This window comes from Episyrphus balteatus, chromosome 3 (genome assembly GCF_945859705.1).
Source record: "Episyrphus balteatus chromosome 3, idEpiBalt1.1, whole genome shotgun sequence".
In the NCBI taxonomy this organism is placed as follows: domain Eukaryota; kingdom Metazoa; phylum Arthropoda; class Insecta; order Diptera; family Syrphidae; genus Episyrphus; species Episyrphus balteatus.
This window is the reverse complement of record NC_079136.1, coordinates 71,594,517-71,611,447: the sequence shown is the minus strand read 5'-3', so window position 1 is coordinate 71,611,447 and position 16,931 is coordinate 71,594,517. Positions and strand designations below refer to the sequence as shown.

The following is a 16,931-nucleotide window of genomic DNA, read 5'->3' as shown; positions in this document are numbered from 1 at the left end:
TAATTCAATTTAATGTGAGTTTTGAAAGTCCCCCGCTGTTAATTTGTTAACATTCCTATTCATTCAAACCTAAATGTTGAAATACATGTACAAGTACCTACCTACATCATACATGTTTCATTTATTGTATAATGCCTGGCAAAGGCTAATTTTCGAATTAAAGTTATAAATCTTTTTTTTCAAGTTTTCCTTGAAAAGAAAATCTGATGAAAACTTTATTTTTTTCTTGAGTAGTATCACAAAGTAGGTTAACTCACTCCTCACTAAAAAAATGAAAACTCATAAAAAAATACAATTTACAACCTTAATTCAACATATACCTTCTATAGAATACAACCTACATATAAATGTCAAAGTCAAGTTATCATATACATTAAACTTTTCCCATCAAGCACACCGAAACAAAAAAAAAAAAAGATTATTTCCAGGCACAATTACCTTTTCACCCCATCCTAAGTAAATATTTAAAAGTAGGAAAAAAAAAACATGAATTTCTTTCATTTTGTATTTGGAAAATGTTAAGAAAAATTGTTAAGTTATATGCCCTTCAAAAAAAAAATCATCCTACAATAACGACAGTTGTAACTTTTTTTATTTCTCATGTAGTTAATCTTAAGGCAAGTTATCTGATTTGAGAAATAAAGTATTTCTCGATGTTTATCAGGAATTTAACTTGATTGGTTTTGAAATTAATTCCTGGATAATGTCCCTAAGGGTTTAATTAGTTTTGTATATTATGTTTTTTGGGTGCAATTTTTTTGCAGAATATTTACAAACAATATTTTCAATAAAATTGACGATTTGTGTGAAGCAACAAACTGATATTTTCGACGATTTGAGTTTTTATTTTTTTTTTTAAATAACGATATCAGTCGGAAGAAGAAAAGTGTAAGAACATTTTTTTTTTTGTAGAAAATTTTATGATCTACAATTTTTTTTTACTTTTTGGGAGCTAATACAGTTTGAAAGATATTTGTGAAAAATCGATAATTTCAAGAACTAACCTTGAATAATTTACTAAACGGCAACGATTCTTTTATGTACTTATTTCCAGTAAATATTCCTTATGGTAGAATAAAAATAAATTATTGCAGTTAAAAATATTTTCTATGTATTTTTTCCACTGTCTAGCTTAATCTTTGTGCATTTTGCCTGGACTAAAACAACATCAAGAAAATAGAGCGGTCAATCAAGTTCAAAATTAAAATTTACTGATTTCAGTAAAATGTCTAGTAAAAATAATTTACTCTTAATAATTCGTCATCAATTTGAGTGATGACTATAAATAAGGACTTCGCTTGCAGGAATGCTGACGATATTTCTCAACTTGGGTTAAAAAAAAATTACAATTTTAATCCTTAAATCAAAAATAATTAAATATAATTTTGTTTATTAAAGTGAAGTGAAATTTGGCGTCTGCCCCATGCGATCTAAAAAATTCTTAAGTAAATTTCGAAATTTGACAAAAATGAAATGTCCAAACTAATTTAGTAAATTTACTCAAATTTCCGTTGAATAGAATGAAGTTGGCTAAATATCTAGTCCCTAATATTTCCCGAACGTGCCCAATATAAAAAAATATTTTAATCGTAGGAATAAGCCATAACTGGGGTTTATCTGGCTATTGAAAAATCGGTTCTAAATTAAATAAGTTTTCTTGTTTTGCTCGAAATATTTAAAAATGATTAATTGGGTTTTGGTGTAGATAATCGACATAACTACGCTTCATTAGAATTACTTATTCTTTTCTACCTGTTTTTTAAGTGTTAAATAAATACTTGCTGATGGATCTTTCGAAATTTTAAATCATCAAACATTAATAATACATATTTTCGAGTTCAATACAATATCAACTAATTAAATCATCTCAAGAAAATTGCATCCATTAATGCATTTTAAAGTATAGTTTAGTTGGAACGTGCATTTTTAAATGGCATATCGTAATAAGTAATTTGTTGCAAGTTTAAGGTGTTTAAAAAAAAAAAGACTTTTGTAAAAAAAAATAGGCAATCTTATTAAATAAATTTGCTTGAAATTAATTTAAGTTTTCAAAACAATACAAAGTGAAGCAAGTGCTGAAAATCGGTCGAAAATTGTTTCAGATATAGGCTCAACACAATTAAATGATAGGTATAAGAAATGGGATATGGGAATGTTCTCATTTAAAAAGTTGCATTTTTTAATACAGTTATCAAAGTTATCCATTATTCAACACGTTTTATTGACATTTATCTCTGGCTATAAACATTTGTATGACTATGAACCCATTTTATTTAAAAAAGCAGAATTTCTGTAAAATGTATGAATTTAAAAATTATGATTTTGAAATAATTTTTTTTTATTTTCATGAGATAAAATGAATTCTATAGTCATTAAAAAATGTTGTTCGCCGGTAAGGTTACAAAAAAGATGCACGATGCAAGAAAACTAAAAATTCAATGTTTTTATTGGTTCTAAAATTTGTAAAAAAAAAAAATCAAAAAGGCTTTTTTTTAAATCTAGGTAGGTAAGCCTTTTTGATTTATTCGAAAAGGATATTTTCAGTTAATTATTATTGAAAAGTTGTGTCTTCCAATAAAACGATTTTTTCTCAAACAAACAGAAGTTAAAAAAAAAAAGATAAAATCAGCTTTTCCGAATCTTTTCGGTTAAGTTTTGTTTTTTTGTTCTAAAAAAGATATAAACTATGTAAGGATGTGAAATCCCAAATGAAGGTGTTTTAAAAACCTCCTAAATCTTCAAAACAGGTCTTTTTTATACTTCCCAAATTTTAAATAAATACATGATTTTAATGGAAAAGTCAACTTAATAATGTTTAATAAAAACCTTTTTCTATCGTAAAATTTAAAAGTGAATTAACAATTTTTTTCACCCATCCACAGTCCTATTGGAAAGTTGCAGTAAATCTCCTCTGTATAATAAGCCATTTCATGCGACCCACTCAGGCATTTTATTTTTCTTTATCAAAAATTTCAGCCTCATCATCGTCTTTTTATTTTTTGTGCCTCCCCAACTTCTTCTTTTTTCATGTGTCATCGAAAAAAAAGATATCCATGTTCAGAATTTTTTAATGAGCATTTTCCCCAGGGCTCATGAACTTTTTTTTTTTTATATCACATTCTTTTATATAGGTAGGTAGGTTAACACCTCCCAACAACTCCTACCTATCATTGTGCGACAACAAAAATATAATACCAATTTAACATTTTTTTTTGTTGGTTTTTTTTTTTTTCTTATTTTCTTATAAAAAAAAGAAAATTACCAAAGACAATAAATAAGACACGTACTTGTTGACATAGACAAATTTTCACAAAAAAAAAAAAAATAAACCACAAGATAAGAACCGCCAACGAAAAATAAGACTTTTTCTTGTTTTTAAGTTTAATATATCAAACTTAATAGAAGTGGGATTTTCATAAGAATAAAACTCACCTTTAACAATCCATGACAAGGTGAGTTATATTATTTCCGGGAAAAAAATATATACACGAGTTGATATCAAAGTGTGTAATTCCTAGTATTTAAGTTGATTTCTTCGAGGAATGAAAGTATTTTAAAACTTTGTTTTTTTTTTTTTTTTAATTTATTTTTCTTTTTAACTTTAACTAATATTTGTATTTTTTTTACACATACACCACCAATTAACCGTCACTGACCTCCTTCACAAGACACTCACATAAAAACTTCTTTTCTTAATAATTTTATCAACACTTGGAATTTTTCATTTCCTTGTAATTGATCTTAATTCGCTTCAAATGCTTCAAAGGGCCACTTCTTGTTAATGAATTAATTAATACCAATTAATTGCACACAATTCCTTGCAAAAAAATACTCAGTATAATTATGAGACAAAACAACACAACACTTGTTGTCGTAAGACAATTCAATAAAATGTAATCCAAAAGAGGATAATAAACTGCTGATAAAAACAATCCCAAGGATGTGTTTTTTATTCCAATAAATCTATAAATTGTACCCGACGTTAAACGTGCGATCTAGAAATCTAGAATATTTAGTAATTTGAGACAAGAATTTCGCAAAGGATTTTGATTAAAATATCCAATCAAAAATTTGAAAAATTCACCACTAACACTGGTTTTGTTGGGAATTAATTCTAATTACAATCTCAAATCCTTCAAGGATAACCAATAAGATATTTTTTTAACAATTTTTTTAGGTATATTTCCGCGTTAAGAAATAATTCAAATAATCCACTCGAAGTGCAAGGACTTCACATAAAAGCTCAGAGGCTGTTTGGGAGAAAACAAATTATTTTTTAGAGCCTTAAGGAAAATTAAATCATTATATCCTTTTTTTTTTTTGTTTTTTATTTATTTTTTTTTATTTTTGTGACATCAATTCAATTTAAATATCGCACTTGAGTAGATATCTTTACTTCCTAGAAGAGAGATCGCACTACCGATTGAGGGAAAGCGTCCGAGTTGACTGAAGATTTCCTTTCGAAAAACCACTCGTTGATTCAGTGTGTTGAAATGGGAATTTTTCATACGTCCAGAATGGAATATAACATCGGGATGATGGGCAAATGTGGATGATAACCACCTCGTTTGAATGCCAGAGCGCACGCGATACGACATTCTCAATGTTTTATTTTTTTGGGGGTGGTTTTTCCTTTATTTTCTTGTATAATGTTTGTTCTCTGTGTACAGTTTTGTGGAAATGAACGAAAAAAAGAGGGGAAATAGAGAAAATGCAATCCATTTTGTGGATTGTGAGAAAATTAAAAAAAATTGTTTCTCTTTGTGAAAATTGTTTCTCCAATTGAATTGGAATTTTCAAATAGCTTTAATATGAAAAAGAAGCAACAGCAATATTGAAGAGTTGGGAAAGGATGGATTGTTTTGTCCTTTAGTTTTGTGTTTGACATTGAGATTTGTACTAAGAGAATGAATGGAGAAATGGTTGTTTGTTAAAAGAGAAATTCTATGTTTATAAATAATGACGACAGTTTTGTATTTAGCGGAAAACCAAGGAACTACTCGTTGGAGTAAGAATTTTGAATTTTTCGGAGTCAATAATAACGAAATATTTGAAATTTCTTTTATTAAAGAGGTTTATTTAAATTGACTGTTGCGCATTTTGTACAATCTCGTTTAGATTTTTCACAAGTGTCGCGAAATACCTATTTGCGATTTTATTATGTGGATTTTTATAAGATTGCAATTTCTGAAGACGATTAAATGCTTTGTTGGTGAAGGTACTGAGTGAAATTTTTTTTTTAATTTAATTTTTTTTGTGCAAGAATCTATAAGGAAATTGAGCATATCTATTCAATACATAATATATAAACAAAGAAGTTTAGATAAAATCGAAACAAGACCTATAGCCAGCGAAGAAGATAAAATTTATTTCCTCAAGATATATTCTTTTTAGACTTGAAGCAAAGTTCAGTAGTCAAATGGAATTTTAATAAATAATTAAAATAATTTTAAACTTTGATTTCTCAAATATGTTACCAACTTTATTTAGCACTTTCTAAACGTTTCACTGAAGTAAAAAAAGTTATCTTTCTGATAAAGTGTAATGAATTCTAAAAATCATACCAAGATAAATGTTTTTTTTTGTTTTGTTTTTGTACTTACATAGATTTCGAAAGCACCCGGCATCGGCGGATGCAATTTAATCGTTTGTAAACGAATTCGAATTTTTATATTTTATCATAAATATTTTGAATGACTCTAAATGTTGCACATGTAGGTATTAATGGAATTCTCCCTAATCCGATTTTTAATTTAATCTCATTGCTTTGAATGTTAAAGCTTTTAATGTAAAATATTATAAAAATTATTTTAATTTTTTTGGGAATGTAAAAATAACGAGTATACCTGTAATGAAACTGGTTTTTTATAATGCAAAAAACACCTATTAAAGTGATTTTTATCTCTAAACGAAGTTCTAAAAGATTTTTTTTGAAAAAATTAGGTAAAAACTTGTTTGTATCAAAAGAAAAAATAAATAAATATTTTCAAACATTTTCCAAAATAAATTTGGTATATCATTGAAAAGAAATAATCTAACACAATGTTTGAAAAAAAGTCATCAACATTTTTTCAAAAAAATTGATTTTTCAAAAAAAAAAATTAATTCTTGTTCCAAAAAGATACATAGACGAAAATTGTTCTTATTTTTAATTTTAAAGTTAACATGACGAGTTTCCCATTTCGGAGGAAATTAATACATTTTCAGAATAATTTGTCAAAGTCGAAAAAAACTTTCCAGGCTCATCGGTGAATAGATAGATGTTTCAATTATTTTTAGTTTGCTAAAATTTCAGGCACCGCTTGCACTTGCACATGTAGTCAATGAAGTATAATATATATTTCTTTTTGAACATAATCTTTGCAGTGGCGTAGATAGGGGGGGGATCAGGGGGATATATCCCCCCCCATTGGAATCGATAAATTGTACAGTATAACCAGTCATGAACAAATAAATTGAAGAAACGCACTCTGAAAAAACGCTATGGATTTCAAGTTCTTGATTAGCTTAAAGGTTATAAATATGGTTACCAACTCTCGTTGCCAATAAGTCGGTGTTTCAAAGAGTGAGTTTAGACTTGGTCTAAGCTATTGAGCTCGCCAAAGATTGAAGGGATCAACTAAAAATTAAACGGGCAGAAAACGACTCATTTTCGAAAATGTTTGTAGTTTCGAAAAAGTAGCTGAAGTCCTTGACATAGGCGTTAAACATAAGAGAATAGGGAAGCGACAAAAGAATCATTCGAACCCTTCGATTCAAAGAACAGAAAAGAATATTTTCGTGTTACTATTTTCAATCTTTACCTCGATTTCTATGTAATGGGCCTCGGAGAAAAATGTACAAACCATGAAAACATACTAGAAGGGTTTTCGGTTCTGTCAAAGGATTCTTCGTCTGAAATAGACAAAGCAGCTAAAGAGTTTAATGAAACTGTTTAGTTTTACCACACATTTGGCTCAAGGACCATCTTCTATTCTTCCACAGAGAAAACTAGACCACATAAAATAGAACAAACACAATAAGATTTCCTTATGATTTTCATCCAAAAAGGAAATATTATTTAAGCAATCGGGTTTTCCTTATTCTTTTGAAATATGTACTTTTGTAGGGTTTTGCCAAGAAAAAAAAAAATAACATCATGTCGGGGATCGAACTAAAGACCTTAACTCTCTAGTGGCACATCTTCCACCTTTACCAACTCAGTATAGAAATATTGGTCACAATTTTTGTTCTAGTGCCAAGTTGAAAAATTCGAAATTATGAAATTTTTACTAAAATTTTAAAAAGATTTTCTCCATGAAAATAATATTTAATTATTAATTGTTGATTTTAATAAAGTTTTTTCATGAAACAGTTTAATAAGAAAATCTGTTAGTTTTAAGGTGGTCCTGGTCATATTTTTCTCTGTGTGAAGAATTAAAAACTCAGAAAAGATAATTGATCAGAAGGAATAATACTTCCTTTATGAACTCATTGAAAGCGCTCGATAGCTGCCCCGAAAAAAGTTTTCCTAACATTTTATTAAAGATATAAGCTACACTGCTGGTTTGAACGTCAACTACCTAAAAACTTTATCCAATTTTAAGAGAATAAAAACAGTACAGAGAAGCATTATTAAAACTTAAAAACAAATTTGCGGACTAGATCTATCCCCCCCCTTAGCGAAAAGCTATCTACGCCACTGAATCTTTGTAAATGTGTTGCAGCGTTTCTTATCGGTGGCATGTCTGGAAAACGGAAGAATGGGACTGCGTTTAAATCACTCTATTACTTTCGATCCAAATCAGCTTCACTTTTTCTTAGGTTTTCAGTCTACACATTGACAATTGCATAACAGTTATGTAATATCTACAAAGATTTTATTTATTTTATTGGTAGGTTCTTCTTGTAAATTTTTTTGAATTCTAGTTTTATGTTTTTGAAAAAAAAAAAACAGCTAAGCCGGGTTCTTGATTTGTCATTTTAGCTTTTTAAATCCGAGATAAATTTTTTTTTAAGACTGTTACTCAAAATTAAGAAATCGACCTTAAACTCTGATATACTGAATATTTTGAGCTAAAATCTATTTTAATAAATTACGAAAGTTACTTTATTAAGTTAGAGAAGAGACATCAACGTTCAGCTCTTATTTTAAAATGAGCAGCATTATATTAAATATAATACTAACGATAGTATGGGTTGTCTAACTTAAACCTGGTCCTATCATGCTTAAAATGCATTGTTTAGGTAAACTGCCATCATTTGTTATTTTTTTTAATCGAGCATTTACTGAGAAAACAAAGGTTACCTACTTTTAACCTGACCCCATTACAGAGTTACCAGGTCTTAAAAGATAGGAATGTGAACAAAATATACCCACATCTATAATTTATTCGTTGTTTTGTATTAAATGAAAGAGTATTTGATTCTCCATCCAAAGCAAAGGTTTGTCGATCAAAGGATTGCCGAAGCAAAAGTTGACCACACGTGTTTCATACATTTAAAATGTTTAGTTTTAAGCAAATATACACTCTAAAGGACGAATTGACGTGGTGTATTTAAAAAAAAAGTTAAAAAACACTATAAAAAGTACGTATACACCATAAGGTACTTTTATTTCCGTGTACTTTTAAATTCATATTCATTCAATTCACCCAAACTTTAGAACTTGGTACACTTTTACATCTCAGTACTTTTTGTGCCAGCATAATTTCAACATAGGAGGACTTGGCTCCTTTTTTAACAGTAATGTTTTTGTTGTGATTTCACTACTTTTTGCAAGGTATGGCTGTAGAATTGAAAATCTCTATATTTGATGAAAATTCAGTGAAAATGGGCGGTTGCCACGAACCCTGGCTGAAATTCTCAAACTTTAAATTTTTTCCTTTGTATAAACTACCATCTCTAACATTCTACCAAATTTCAAGATTCTACAATAATCAGAAGTGCTCTATTATATTTAATGAAAATTCTGCGGAAATGGGCGGATGCCACGCCCCCTGAATTGAAAATCTCAAATTTTCGATTTTTCCCTTTGTATACACCACAAGCCCTATCACCGTGTAAAATTTCAAGTTTCTACGTTAACGGGAAGTTCTCCATAATTTTGATGATCTGTCAGTGAGTGAGTGAGTGAGTCAGTCAGTCAGTCAGTCAGTCAGTCAGTTATAGGGCTGTAAAAGTAACGACAAAATGAGTACCCGCATGTATACGTTACTTTTGATACTAGTACCCGCATCAATAATATCGTTACTCGTTACTTTCGTATGCTTCGTATTTTTCGTATATTTCGTATCTTTCGTATGATTCGCATGTTTCGTATGTTTCGTTACTTTCGTTACTTTCGCATGCTTCGTACGTTTCGTACTTTTCGTATATTTCATGTATTTGATACGTTTCGTATGTTTGGTACTTTAAGTATCTTTCGTACGTTGGTATAAGAGTGAAAAAAAATGTTGTTTGAAAAAAAAAAAAAAAAACAATTTGTATAATCTAAGCTACATTTTAAAGCCATAAGCATTAATATAAGTTGCGGCGTTCTCATGTTATAAGAGTTTGAAGGTAGCTATACTGATTTTTTTCGATTTTTTTTTTTAATCAAACGTGGATAATTTTTTTTAATTTTTTCGATTTTTTCGACAAAACTTTGGTAATTTTTTGTTTATATCGGTTCAGTAATCTTGTCACAATTCTTTAGAGACCTTTATTTCAAAAGAACACCGCGCAGATCCCGGAATATTAACACTTCAATACAACCATGTCGAACAATTTTTAATTTTTTTTTCTATTGACAGTGATTTTCAAACCTCGTTTTCTCGGCTTTTTTTCAATTGAAAATTTTGCTCTGAAAATTAACAAATTTTTTCAAAAACCAAAACACTTTTTTACATTCTTAAGCTACATTTCAAGACCATTAACAAAAAGGTCATAAACACATTGGTTGCGGCATGGGTATATGTATTTCGGCCACATAGAGAAAATACTAAAACTGGTCTTTTGATATTGCTGTATAAATTATTATCGATAACTCAACTATACCTTGGAACTACCGTTTTTATCGAGACAAAAGTAAACTCCAGATAATTATCTGGAGTAAGCATTCCGACTACGGTAACGATATCGATACGAGATGCTAAATGCGCCAAACTGAGTGTATCACTTCGTTTCGTATCTCATATATCGGATGATTTAGTATTGAAATTGGAATGGGGTCGTTACTCGTATGTTTCGTATCTCGTATGTTTCGTTACTTCAGTACCCAGTAACGAAACATGCGAGTAACGATACTGTTTAGAAAGTAACGTTTCGTTACTCGTTACTAAAGCAAATACCCGCATTTAAGTAACGAATACATACGATTTGCTACAGCTCTAGTCAGTTACGGTTTTTGCGATTTTTGAAGCCCTATATCTCAGAAACTACTCATCGTAAAAGGCTGAAATTTTGTGAGGAGTTTGGTTTTGACAAGCTCAATAAATGTAGCGTTTTTGGTGTGGAAGTTAGAGGGGGGTCGAAAATGGCCTGAGTTGTTTCCTGTAAATAAGGGTGTAGTGCCAAAGTTGCTAGAGAACTTGGCTGGGCACTACCGTGCCCCTTGATATAAAAAAAAATGTTTTGAAAGTAAACATTAAAGTTAACACCGAACAAATTGTATCTTTAGTAAACAACACATGTTTAATACAAAATACAAAGTCTTCAGTTTTTTTTTTTTTTTATTTACATAAATGTATTTTTTCTGTAACAAAGATTTTCCTTCAGAATTTGCGTAAAACTATTAAAACATTTAGATTCCTCACCCCTTAAAACATTTCGATATTGCGCTGGCAATCTATAAGAAAAAGGAGTATAACATGTATTTTCAAATTTAAGTCGAAAAATAATATTACGTGTTTTGTCTAAATCATTTTTGTCAAAAACAAAAAAAAAATTGACAAGTTATTCACTAAAATTTGTTTTCGTTAAATGCAAGATGCTATGGTTCGAGCGATTTTAATTGTGTCCTTCAAAATAGTCATCCTTGAAAATTGAAAAAAAAATATTTTTTTTTGGAGCCAAGTTAATAACTCGAATCTCTTTTTTACCTATAAAACAGCATGCTCATATTTCGGTTAAACCTTCATTCCCAAAATTTTCTACAGCCTCTTAAGCTAATACTATATTCCCCCTCAACAACAACATTTACTGTATTCAGTTCTTTTCTTCCATTTCTCGGGAATACTGACAGTTGCTCATCATAAAACGTATTCACAAAAATAATTCCTTAATTCCTCACATAAAGTGCGGCTGATTTACTTCCTTGGCAAACTCCAATATGCCAACTGCATCGCACCAAGAGAGTTGACGTTCTTTTTCATCCTCTCGCAGAATTTCTGGCCCACTTACACCTACCTCCTCTTGTGATATGATGCTTGAACGAACCTAACATCCCGTCATCGTCTGTCCTGATATTCGATTCCAACTTTATATTTTTTTCTTTTTTTTTGACATGTTGTGGATATGTAGTGCGTCGTCGAAGTTGATGCTGATGCCATATCGTCATCGTCATGTTTATACTTTTTCCCAGCAAAAGCAATAATTTATCTGTATCCAAATGAGTTGCAACAGAGGATTGAGGAGCACACGATGACTGTGTTGTGAAGTGGTGTTGAAGTGGGATCAGAGGAGCACCCTCTCATGCTCAGCCAATCGCTCTTGAATCCCTTACATCATCAGAGTTGCGTTTTCCTTTAGCCATTGTGTGATGGTATAGAGGTATACCTACTACATGACACCTACTCATGCATTGGGAGGATAATTGATAGAATGAATCCTAAAAAAAAGAAAATATTTTTTGTGCATACAAAAATGAAAAATGAAAGCACGTTACTGTTATAGTTGCAAATTCAAAGGATTGTGTAACGGAAAATGCTGCTGTTGAATACAAAAAATTGTTGCTTTGTCATTTAAGGGTGCACCGACACGACTACGACAACCTTTGTGTTTTTTTTTTCACGGTGTAACGGTTTTTGGTCTTCTGTGTATAGATATTTACAACAAAAGGATACACAGTATAAATCTATGACTATGGGTTTGAATTTGGTTTGGGAATGGTGTGAACTATAAGAATACATGATGATTCGTTATTCAAAAGTTTATTTTTTTATATTGGTACTCCCCATAATAACATATGTTACAATTCTTTTATGCACGACCACCGTGCTGCGGAGCCGCCACTGAGGCAAAAGTATAAAATATAAAAGCAAACAAGGAACGAATACTTTCTACATTACTAGTTATGAAAATATTTTGTTTTCCTTTTTTAAAGATGTACACTCAGAAAAACAATAACTCACATCCCAAAATCTAGATTCGAATTTAATTTAGGTATCCCAGCTTTAATGTGATGTAAAAATTTATTAGTAGCCAATATCAAGAGATTGATATACATGGGCTTCTTGATTCCTTCAGAGTATCCTAATTCCGACTTTTCACAAGTCGATTTTTGCCGTGCACGCGAAGCTTACTGCTCAAATCCACTCGTGTGAACATAAACCGCAGGTGACTAAAATGACAATCCCCATAAAAAAATTCCAGTCGACTTTAGCCGTGCGACATATTGTGCGGCTGAAATCGACTCGTGAAAAGTTGCCATAACTCACTACGAGGTTATGGGTCTTACCTGAGATATCCTGCATGTATTCTCTAACATTCGTTACGTCGACGTATTCAACTGACAGCTCGATAAAATAAAATCGTTCTTATATGAAAACCGACCCATACACGACCGACGGATGAAGCGACGGAAGCGGTGAATGCGTTTTGTGCGCATTTCATCGAGCTTTCGATTGTTGAAACCATTCACGTAATGTATGAAAAAGATTCTATAAGTGCACCCTGCTCGGTTTAAGAACCTGGGTTTACGAACAATTTTTCTTCTTTAGAGTAATCTCCACTGACTTTGAATTGAAGGAGTAGGCTTCTTCTTTGGTTCCATCATACTCACTTCTTTTTTACTCAGAGGGCTCCGTTTACGAGCCGAACAGCTCCGATTACCAACGTTGCGTTGGTAATAGAATATTCTTTATGGGTAAAAAAATTGCTATATAGACCAGGGTCGATAATTTTTGAAACCTAAAAAAATCATAGTAGTTGATGAAACCCATTGGAAAAGGAGGTGAATATGATAAAATTAAAGGAAAAATAAATTACGAGCGAGCCGAGTTCGGGAAGTGGGTGGGTTGAGTTTTTAATGGTAAAAAATGGTATATCTCGATTTCCGGCAAAACTACAAGTTCTATGGAAAAAAAGTTGTATGGCAAAGTTGTAGGTAATAAAAAGATCTACAACTTATGCATTAACAATTTTTTCACATAATCTCAAAATTTAAATGAAATTCAAAAAAACAGAGTTTTTGGTTTTTTATTTTTATCTTTTTCAAAAAGATGTTTTTTTCTACGAAATTTGGTGAAAACCTACCTTATTATGTCTCAAATACACAGTAATTTATATGATTTAAAATATTAATTTTTTAACCTTATTTTGACTTAATATCACAAAAACACCCTACTTTTCAATCGAAAATTCACGTGTCAAAATATCAGTTTTTTTCAAAAAATCGGTGGGCAATTTATTTGTTAAAATCTCTTCTTTCTGATGGTGTAAACATAAATTTACATTAGTATACCATAGTACATATTCTCGGAAAATGCACAAAAATTTTATCATTATTAACAATTTTGGCCTATTTATTAAAATTTACACTTTAACTACTCAATAACCAATAGATTTATCAATGTAACATAAAATTTTTAAAATAAAAAAAAAAAAAATTTAAATTAAAATACTTCAATATGGTTGTATTTACAAAAAATCATCTGAATTGCTCGATAACAAAACGGAAAAATATGTTTTTCAATGATAAAAGCAATTTTAACAATATAAAATAGTAGCCAGGAGCTTAAACATGAACATATTTGAAACCAAAAAAATATGCCCCCTACAGTGAAGCACAGCAGAGGACCAGTGATGGTTTGAGGTTTTTTCAGCTGCAGACTCTACCCCATTACACCAAATCAACGGATTTATGGATCATTTCCAGAATGACGAGATGTTGGAGTCGATAATGGATCCATAAAAATAGAAAGAAATGTCTTTACATTGGCTCTTCGTGCAAGTTATGATACCAAAAATTCTTAAAAGCTCGTAAAACAGTAGTTCCGGGTAGACAATACTCCTGGCTTGGAATAGCCGTAATAAATTTCCGACTTGTACCCGATTGAAAATTTGTGGGCCATCTTTAAGTGACAGGTAGTGAAGAAAAAGCGCACCTCAGCAACTAACGTAGGTACTTGTAGCTTTGAAAAATTACTAGGAGCCTATTCCTAGTTTCTATTTTATTTAATTTGGCCGAGTCGAAGCCTCGTTGGTGCCGAGCAGTTTTCGAAAACAAAGATTCTGAACAAATTATTAACTTTGAACAATAACATATAACAATAACATAATAAAAAATGTGTTAAAGATCATTGTTTTCTGTTGAAATTGCTTATATAACTGATATATGAAAGACCCAAAAAAAATATTAAAACAATATTTTGTTCCAGTTTTGTGTTATAAAATTTTATTTGATGAAAATGAAAGAAAAAAAATCCAGAATGATCTTAGCAGCAATGTATGTATTTTTATTTTTTAAAAAAACAGAAGTTTATTTTTACCTGTAAAATTAAAATCATGTTGATTGAATATTTTTGAATTTTGGAAAAAAAAAATCAACAAATAAAATTGTATTTGTTTTTTTTTTTCAAATTTTTTTCGTGATAAAATATAAATCATCTTTCAAAAATAGTTGCTTATATTCATTTATAGTTGCTTCCAAGAGATAAATGGAGTGCAGTTTATAAAAAAAATATTAAAAATGTTTATTTTCAAAGAACTGTTTTTCTTGAAAATAAAAAATAAAAATACATAAATTAAGAAAATTAAATACGGACTTAGGGCCAATTTATTGAGCCTCCATTAAATTTTGAAATTTATCGCTTTAGTTAACGGCCTCGTTAAACTATTGTCGCCTTTAAGTATACATCATTAAAAATTCATTTAATTCACTCTTCTTTAGTTAAAGTCCTTACTTTCAATGGAAACTTTAAATTTAAAACTCTGTTAAAAATATCCTAGGGATTTTTTATTTTGTTTGAAAAATAATCTGTCAAAAGCTACAATTTTGTCAAATCAAATAGATTTGAATTAGAAGAAAAACCAAAAAACTATGACCCGTAAGTATTTTGCAGCTGAAAACGCCAGAAAATGCAAGAGATTAACGATATACCAGTGGTAACCAAAGAATGCTACAACCTACAATTGAAACCATGAGAAGAAGAAGGAGTTAAGTGAAATTTTAAATTTTTTCCATCGGTGTCAAATAACAACTTAAATTTAAGTGTTATCGGCATTCATCTCGTGTCATTGGTTTAGAAGTAAGCTTTATATCTCTTCTTCTCATGGCTTCAATTGCAATGTTATGTATGTATTATGCAGCATCTCAAAAATGATTAGTTTTGAAGTGGAGAATATAATCTAGTAGATCTAGTATTATCTGTGCGAAGTAGACAAGAAATGCATTAATTTCTTTGAATTTTGTTCTTTTTTATGGTACAAATGCATGTGTGTATACCTACAAAAAATTCTAGTCTGGACTTTTTTCATAATTGTCATGTTTTTTTAATAATTCTTTAGCTCATTTGACATTTTTCAAATAAAATAATAATTCAAATAAAAAAAATAAATGAAATGACATTTGACACTAATGGAGAGTGAATAAATAGAAATTCTGTTTAAAACCTCCATTAGCTCTAAAAATCCCTCTTAAAAGGTCGAATTTGGTGTTTTAACTAAAACTACTTTTAAATTTAATGCTCAATTAGTTAATGATGCCAAACTTCAAAAAAATCCTTAAAAGAGACTGAATTAAACGAAATTGGTTTTTAATTTTAAAATTCCCTTTTTTAATGGCGATTTAAGTTTAATGGAGAGTCAATAAATTGGGCCTTAGTTTCAAGGTTTAATTTTTAATTTTTCCAATTCTTAGCCAAAAATTATATAAGATTTTTTTTTAATTTTTACAGACGATTACCACTTTCAAAATGTTCAGAAATGGATCCATCTTTGCTCATTTTCATTTTCGGAATTCATTTTTGGTAAGTAACTCAATAGTAACATCTGCAAGTTAAATAAAATCTGTGCCACAAGAGGTTCTTCGGATAAAAGTTCTTTTGAACGTAGGGAAAAGAATCAAAATTGTTTTGCTTGTACTGTACTGTAGAAGCTACGGAGGGTCAGAATAATGGTTCAAACTTAAAAATTTTGAGTCTTGTACAAATATTAGTAATTCAGCTCTTAATTCCAAAATCCGTGTGAATACTGAATATCTTTCCCTTTTGCACTCCGGCCAGAGTGAACCCATTTCATCGCATATAGTCCTAAACATTCGACTTTGCAAGACCTTGCATTTATATTCGGCTGTGGGCTGTTTCAATTAGTTTATTTTCTCTTGATACAGAAAGAAGGAAAATATTCTTGTTCCAAAAACTCAGTTTTTAAAATCCATCTTTCAAGGACTCAGGACTCCTTGATATTTTTTACCAAGAATGAAATACACCGTAGATTCTGAAAGAGTAAAACTAATGGACTCCTACGCCCTAGCTACAACGATTGAGATATTACCGCCAAAACACTTCAAATTGACAAAGAACATACACAGACAACCGCCTAAGATTGGTGTAAAAAACATATATTTTTTTATTCAGTGTACTAAAAAATAAAAAATGATTTTTTCACATTTTTTTTTGTTGTACAATAATACACCCAGTGTTGTGCGAAAAATAAATGATGTTGGGTCAGGTCCAGGGCATTTGTATAGATTAATGAGGTTAGAAAAAGGGTTCATAAAATGAGAGGATAATCGAATTTCGAATTGGCTT

At 30.1% G+C, this 16,931-nt stretch overlaps 1 protein-coding gene across 2 annotated transcripts in view; it reads right to left on the bottom strand.

Moving 5' to 3' along the window:
* The window catches only part of LOC129915307 (immunoglobulin superfamily member 10), a 454,480-nt gene extending 450,026 nt beyond the window's left edge, over positions 1-4,454 (bottom strand). Inside the window, exon 1 of one of the 2 annotated variants that reach the window (XM_055994794.1) lies at positions 3,433-4,454. The gene's annotated coding sequence lies outside the window, so the exon portion shown is untranslated. The remainder of the gene's footprint in view (positions 1-3,432) is intronic. The other variant, XM_055994795.1, reaches the window with a different exon arrangement.
* Between the last annotated feature and the right edge of the window lie 12,477 nt (positions 4,455-16,931).